General features: G+C 47.6%; 1 protein-coding gene across 1 annotated transcript in view; it reads right to left on the bottom strand.

The window, feature by feature from the left end:
* LOC108801960 overlaps nucleotides 1-4585 on the bottom strand; it is a 10188-nt gene extending 5603 nt beyond the window's left edge. Inside the window, exon 1 of the mRNA XM_018573864.1 lies at nucleotides 4558-4585. The gene's annotated coding sequence lies outside the window, so the exon portion shown is untranslated. The remainder of the gene's footprint in view (nucleotides 1-4557) is intronic.
* Nucleotides 4586-8333: the final 3748 nt, after the last annotated feature.

Raw genomic sequence — 8333 nt, 5'->3', positions numbered from 1 at the left:
AGGAACCCCCCCCAAAAAAGGATCTGTGGGAGGAATTACAGTCTACAATGACACTACTGGGACATCATGAAAAGCAAAGTCAGTGCATGCTTCCCGGACGCAGGAATAAGCAACTTACTCATTTTGATGACCTTTAATATCCTTTTCAGCTGGTCCTGTTCGCGTGTCTTCAGGTCCGACCAACGTTTCCTCAGCTGAACTTTCGTTCTCTGCACGTAAAAGTTTTGCCGCAAGACGTCAATGACTTTTTCCAAGATCACGTCCTTCCGGAGATTGAGCTTCTCATTTGTTACCAGTTTGCCATCATAATCTTCCTTCTCCAGGATTTTAACCATTTCCACCATCTCTTCGAAAGACATGGGAGTGGCTCTTTGCTTGCTCCTTCCATTCCTTGCCATTTGCAGTGTCCTGGAGACGTGCATAGCATGTGCTGCAGCCGCTTCCATCCTCCGTGTGTAGGGTCTGGTGCCGGGACCTGTGGAAAGGGGGCGGAGAAACACAGGTGATCACGTGACACACACACACACTAGTGTGCAGGCGCATTCAACGGGACGTGCGCAGGAAGATACATTGATATCCGGCACACAGGATCCCGTCGAATGGATTAGCCTATATAAACAAGCCTACCCCTACCCTGAATGGTCTTCAGCTGGTGACCTGAGCTCCTGTTCCTCTGCTGGATTCCCTGTTCTCTATGTTTGACCCGGATCGCTTGTTGACGTCTCTTGATTGCAGCCTGCCTCCTGACCTTGGCCTGTTTACTTGACTCTGCCTTTGCCCCATTGGCTTCCCCTGACTGCGTTTCTGCTTCCTGTCCTGGTACTATGCTTTCCACTCAGCTTGACCTCAGCTCTGTCTGACCTGCTCGCGGAGCGTCACCCAGCATGGTGTCTACACATCCATTGGCACTCGTGCTACTCATTGTCCACTCGCTCTCTGTCTCCATCTCCAGGGGTGAGGGACATGAGGCGCAAGGGGGCCTCCTCCCCTACCCTGTTTCGGTACTATCCTGCCCACCCGGCTTGACCTCGGCTCTGTCTGGCCTCCTTGTGGACTGTCACCCCGCACGGTGTCTGCACATCCATTGGCAGTCATGCTACTCTGTCTACTCCTTCTGTCTCCATCTCTAGGAGTGAGGGACACGAGGCGCAAGGAGGCCTCTTCCTCTATCCTGTACCAGTACTCTGCTGCCTGACCTGCTCCTGAACTGTCAGCCAGAACAGCGTCTGCACATCCATTGGCACTCGTGCTTCTCGTTGTCCACTCTCTCTTATCTCCAGGGGTGAGGGGCATGAGGAGCCTCCTCGCCTATCTGGTCTCCAACCAGGAACATGATAGGTTGTATTTCTTTTTCTTTCTCCTGTCCTTGTTAGGTATGAGATTTACGTTTGATATCATTGGCTCCTCCCCTTCTACAGTCAGCACATTGGTGGAGTCTTCTCCTTTATGGTTACTATGGATTACCTGTTGTGATTGAGAAGAACCGGTCTGGATTGCTCCCTATGTTTTGGAATGACTTGCATGGTGTTCTGTCCGAGCTGATTAATAAACTCTGATTTGAACAAAAGATTCGAGACACCTAATGCCCATGTTACTGCCCCCCCCCCCCCTCTGATAAATAAGGAACCCCCCACACCCCCTGTGGAGGAATCACGGTCTACAATTACAATGCTGGGACATCATGAAAAGCAAAGTCAGTGCATGCTTCCCGGACGCAGGACTTACTTATTTTGATGACTTTTAGTATCCTTTTCAGCTGGTCCTGTTCGCGTGTCTTCAGGTCGGACCAACGTTTCCTCAGCTGATCCTTCGTTCTCTGCACAGCAAAGTTTTGCTGCAGGACGTCCATGACTTTTTTCAGGATCGCGTCCTTCCTGAGGTTGAGCTTCTCATTTATTGCCAGTTTGCCATCATAATCTTCCTTCTTCAGGATTCTAACCATTTCCACCATCTCGTCGAAAGACATGGGAGTGGCTCTTTGCTTGCTCTTCCATTTTCTTCCCCTTTGCAGCGTCTTGGAGACGTGCATAGCATGTGCTGTAGCCGCTTCCATCCTCCGTGTGTGGAGTCTGGTACCAGGACCTGCGGAAGGGGCGGAGACGCACAGGTGATCACGTGACACACCGAACATTTCCTCGCATGAACGAACGTTCTGCGAGGTTACATCTTTGTTGCTGTTCTCTAGACCAGTGGTTCTCAACCCACATTTGTGCTTGGTCACCAAGTCGTGACCCCAAGTCGCACCGCACTGGAACTTCACAGCACTGCGTTACTGTGCTCTCCGGCGCGGGGCCGATTGAACTGTGGGCGGAAGGTGCGTTTGGGGTGCCATTCAAATTAGTGGCAATGCAACACAGCACCAGAACTGGCGGTAGGTGCAATTGCTCTGTACAGTGCATTAATCGCACGGGACTGTGCAATTGACGCACTACTAGTGTGAAGGGCCTCTCAAAAACACTGACAGACGCACACAACCACAGACACATTCTCACACGCCCTAAATATATATATTTTTTTAAAGATCCCCCCTCCGGTCTCCCGACCTTACTGGACCGGATCCTCAGCCTGGCGTCCATTTTGGACCATTTCACGATCCCGTCTTTGTGGGAGGAGTTTGGGGACGGCCCCTTCCTGTTCCAACATGACCGCGCACCAGTGCACAAAGCAAGGTCCATAAAGACATGGATGGGGGAGTTGGGGTGGAGGAACTTGACTGGCCGCACAGAGTCCTGACCTCAACCCCATAGAACACCTTTGGGATGAATTAGAGCAATGCAGAGTACCGGAAAAAAACAATTTTGCCTACATGATGTTTTGAAACATTACTACTCAAATTCATGTTAAAATATAAAAGATGGAGTCACGTCGGGTAAAAATGCCCCCATAGGCGACACTTGAAACACTTTTACCTCTCATCAGTTCAGTGTTAACAGTGATTGATGGCCCTAGATTTATTGCTCCCACTCCGACGTTCATGGGGATATGTAACATGTGCGGCGCAATAGTCGTTTTCGCACATAGGCGCACCTATGTAGACAGACTACAAATCCTAGCAATACATTATACAGCAATGCAGAATACCACCAACTATAGAGGACTACAAATCCCAGCAATACACTGTACAGCAATGCAGAATAATACCTCCAACTATAGAGGACAACAAATCCCAGCAATACATTATACAGCAATGCAGAATACCACCAGCTATAGAGGACTACAAAGCCCAGCAATGCATTATACAGCAATGCAGAATACCACCAGCTATAGAGGACTACAAAGCCCAGCAATGCATTATACAGCAATGCAGAATACCACCAGCTATAGAGGACTACAAAGCCCAGCAATGCATTATACAGCAATGCAGAATACCCCCAGCTATAGAGGACTACAAATCCCAGCAATTCATTATACAGCAATGCAGAATATCCCCAGCAATAGAGGACTACAAATCCCACCAATACATTATACAGCAATGCAGAATACCCCCAGCAATAGAGGACTACAAATCCCACCAATACATTACACAGCAATGCAGAATACCACCAGCTATAGAGGACTACAACTCCCAGCAATACATTACACAGCAATGCAGAATACCACCAGCTATCGAGGACTACAAATCCCAGCAATACATTATACAGCAATGCAGAATAGTAGGTGAGGACTACAAAGCCCAGCAATGCATTATACAGCAATGCAGAATACCACCAGCTATAGAGGACTACAAATCCCAGCAATTCATTATACAGCAATGCAGAATATCCCCAGCAATAGAGGACTACAAATCCCACCAATACATTATACAGCAATGCAGAATACCCCCAGCAATAGAGGACTACAAATCCCACCAATACATTACACAGCAATGCAGAATACCACCAGCTATAGAGGACTACAACTCCCAGCAATACATTACACAGCAATGCAGAATACCACCAGCTATCGAGGACTACAAATCCCAGCAATACATTATACAGCAATGCAGAATAGTAGGAAGCTACATACATATAATTCACCGGGACGCTGCTCCACCCATACCCACACTCTTCTCCTTCCATAACCACCAGAGGTTCATAAAACATTAAGAGCATCCATCGCGTCATCCACTAAAACAAATAAATGTATTAAAACAAAATAAAAAACACTCGCCCCCGGGGATTTACACCAGTAGGGGGGTAAAAGATTAGCATCAAACGTTCCTCCGATGTTCCCGGCAAAAAGCTCCGTGCTCCTTGGTGTCTCATGAGTGACGTTACCGTGTAGCTGCCCACCGACTCGTTTAAGCCAAACCCAGAGGAAGTCACCATGACAAAACGCATCGGTGGGCGGCTACACGGTGACGTCACTCATGAGACACCAAGGAGCACGGAGCTTGTTGCCTTCTTCTGGTGAATCCTTGTCCCAACGTTGATGGTCCACCATTTATAATTCAGTCTCATCTGATGTGATTATGTGAAGATCTGATAATTCTCCAACATGATCCCTTAAACGTCACATCTTCTCCTCAGAAGTGACATAGAACTGTGACCTGTTCCCTCCATAGTGTCTGTTACTTACTCGTGTTGATCGGTAGAGAAATGTCATCCTGATCACTTTTCATCATCATCCCGACCTCCTCCGTGGACGGCCGGTCACCCCCCACATACGTCTCCACTTCTTCCTCTTTAACCTCAGCTTTTATGATGATCCGTTCTTCACCCTAAACCCCAAAATAATAGAAAATGCAGTGTAAGTACCTGAATGTGACCCGGCATCAGGCTTCTGCAGCCCCTGTACAGCAAAGCTTAGACTAGCAGAGGGAGAAGCAGCGCAAGGAGCCCATCAACTGAGCTGCAGGGCTAATAAGGGTCATGCTGACTGAGAGAGAGAAGAGTTAGAGAGATGAGCTCATCAGTCTTCTGCTTCTCTTATTACTGTCCAATCACAGACTGAGGGAGAGACAAGACTGGGAGGTGTTACTGATCAGCTACAGAAGAATATCACGTGTCCTGTTCTGCCCATTTCAGGGCCGGTCTCCTACCCATTTCCTGGGAGCCAGGGATCCTCACCTAGGGGGGAGGGGGGGGGGACATTATTAAACCGGCCTGGACTGCCAGAACCAAAGACCAGCACCACATCATTCAGCAAGTGCCCTTTGGTGGAACACAAGGATGAAGAGACTCCATGATGTCTTGTGACTGGACCCAAGACCCATGGAAGAATATTAAATGTAGTGAATGTTAAAAAACAATAACATTTGGGGGTGTTACAAGAGGAAGCTGAAATGAAGGGGGAGGGAGGCTGCATTTCAGATGTAAAGTTAATGTTAAACCAAGAGACCACATAGACCAAAGTTCACAATGACTTCTGTGTTCTATACACCCAGTGCCACCTACCTGACCATGATGAGGGATGGTGTGACCTTCCTGTGTGGAATCCCGGAAATCCAGAGGATGAGAACATCTCTCTGGTGGGTTTGCGTCATGGAATTGCTCCGTTATGACGTCCTTGAAGGGATCTTGGTATCCTTCTGGAAACTTCTCCATCACACCAACCTCATTATACTCCTCTTTAATCTCTTCTTTAACAGGATTATCACACTCACTCTGTATATGGAGAACAATGAGATCAGATGCAACATAGAGAATGAACAGATCATAGTGTAAGTATCGGCTATTATGGCTCTATTTCACCTCATGAGGGATGGTGAGATCTTCCTGTGTGGAATCCCCGGAATACAGAGGACGGGGACATCTCTCTGGCGGGTTCCTCTTACTGGATCCATCTGTAGGAAACACACACACTGACTGAATACATTGTTTCTATGTGTGTATCAGATGATGGGGGATCTAGGTGGACCCTCCGTACCGCTCTCTCCTCTTACCCGGTGATGTGAGGGGCGGGGCATTCTCCATCACCACGTCCTTGTAGAGATCCCGGTGTCCTTCTAGATACTCCCACTCCTCCATGGAGAAATAGACAGAGACATCCTGACACCTTATAGGAACCTGACACACACAATGATACAGTCACCCTCCAGACACATCCCTCGTCTGTTCCTGGATCATGTCCCAGAATTCCCGGCACCGCTCACCTCTCCCGTCAGCTGATCAAATGATCTTCTGGGTGACTTCTAGAATCTTCTTGGCCCTGTTGGTCTCTGTTGTCAGGCAGTGAGGTGGAGGCTCTGTGATGGGAGATGTCTGGGCGTGTTAATAGCTCACGGGATATATTGGTCACTATCCGGTAATCCTGGTTAGAGAATAAAATAACAATTATCACAACACACTTCCCAGAATCCTGCTGATCTTTCATTATTAAAATGGTCACATGATCTAAACAAAGACTATCTGTAGGCAAATGTTGAGTTGCGTCCCTGATCTTGTATGACAACCCCGCCTTGTTTGCCGGGCTCCGATACCCATCCTTTTGGCCCGGGACCGGCTTGCCGGGTGTCGGCGGGAAGCTGGGGAGGAGAGCGGCGAACATCCGCGCGCCGATCCCCTCTCCCTACTATGGGACCGGGAGCGACAAGTATTGCATCACTTCCGGTCCCTGGGCTGTCAGCGCACGGCTCCTGAAGCCTGCGATCTGCACTTCAATAGCTTATTTCTAGTGTAAAGGTGACACTAGGAGTCTATTAGACCCCCAGCATCACCTTAAAGAGTACCTGTCACTGCTAATATGCTATCACATGGGGGGGGGGGGCTTTTAAGCCCCCCTATATGATAGCAATTACATTTAAAAAAAACAGAAAAATTAAATTTTACAAATAAATTAAATGTTAAAATGAAAAAAAAGTCCCCAGCCCCTGCGAGCATGTGCGCCAACATGCGTCGGGTGCGCCTACGTACGAAAACATTGATCGCGCTACACATGTTGGGTATCGCCGCACACGCCGGAGTGAAAGGCAATCATTCTGGCGACAATATTTACACGCATCTCTAAACTGATGACCTGTGGGGGGCTTTTAAAATGCCGTGTATATACCGAATTCTGTCGCAGTTTCACGGACGCACACAATTTTTTAACCTGGTCATACCGGGTATCTATTTACTCTTTGTAATCTCGTCTTTTATATTATACCCAAAAAAATAGTTTTGTACTGTGTTTTGGGAACTAAAATTTAACTGAAGTGCATTTTTTACATAATTTTCGACTTTGATAATAAGTTGCGCTACTGTCGTGCAACATAAAAATGTGCAACTGCCGCCGTTTTATTCTACAAGGTCTGGGCTTTCAGAAAATGTATAATGTTTGGGGGGTTTGAAGTAATTTTCAGGCCTAAAACGTGGATTATAAAATGTAAACAAAAACATTTTTTTTTTAAAGTGCGACGTGGTGCGCAGTCTCTCCCGGGAAATTTTCACCACCCCGGCAACCCAACCGATACACCTCACCTAGAACACCAATATACAACGAGGGGACATTATCACAACTGGAGCAGACAGAATCTGGAGCCGCTGTGCACGGTGAACCAATCAGCTTCGCTCTTTAATTTTCAAAACTTAACTGAACAAACTGCAGAGAGAAGATGATTGGTTGCCGAGCGCGGCTGCTCCAGTTTTTGACCATTTCCCCCTCATTGTGTCATTCAGCTCACAGTGATGAGGACTAACAATCCTCAAATGTATTACCTCCTCTGCTACCAGTTCCAGCAAAGTCTCCTCTCCACTTCTTCCAAACTCATCTCTCACCAGGAGCTTCCTGTCTGTACCTTATATCACTTCCTGTTGATCACCCTACATCACTTCCTGTCTGTATCTTACATCACTTCCTGTAGGTGGCTACCACGTGAGATCGCCGCCTTGTGTTGAATATAAATACTTCAGCCTCCGTTATGTTTCATCATTGTGCTCGCTGCCTTGTGGTCTATTCCTCTGTTACGTTACATCCATGACTACACACAGATTATACCTCACATCAAATCCAGACAATAATTACATTAGAGTGTAAGCTCCTCTGTACAGAGACTGATGTGACTGTGGGGGGGCATTAAAGTGTAAGCTCCTCTGTACAGAGACTGATGTGACTGGCTCAGTGTCCTCTGTACAGCACTGTGGTATATGTCAGCGATATATAAATGGATAATAATAGGGGGTGTCTGTGGTTAGGTTTGAGGTAAATCTTTGTGGAGAGCAGAATCTGCCCGGTGACTCTGATCCCGCCCTGTGATTGGTTCCAGTGGAGGGAGTGCAGCCAATGACAGTGGAGGAGGTGTGAAGCGTGAAATCTGATTGCCTGTGATGCTCCCCTCAGCTCCTTCTCTCAGTTACTGAAGACTTTCTCTCCGACTTGGAACTTCCTCCTTGCATGTGACACCACTTCCTGTCTCTTCCACTCAGTAGAGGAGA

This window comes from Nanorana parkeri, unplaced genomic scaffold (genome assembly GCF_000935625.1).
Source record: "Nanorana parkeri isolate BGI_ZX_2015 unplaced genomic scaffold, ASM93562v1 scaffold2584, whole genome shotgun sequence".
NCBI lineage: Eukaryota > Metazoa > Chordata > Amphibia > Anura > Dicroglossidae > Nanorana > Nanorana parkeri.
Note: the sequence above shows the minus strand (reverse complement) of the source record. Positions and strands in the feature narration are given on the sequence as shown.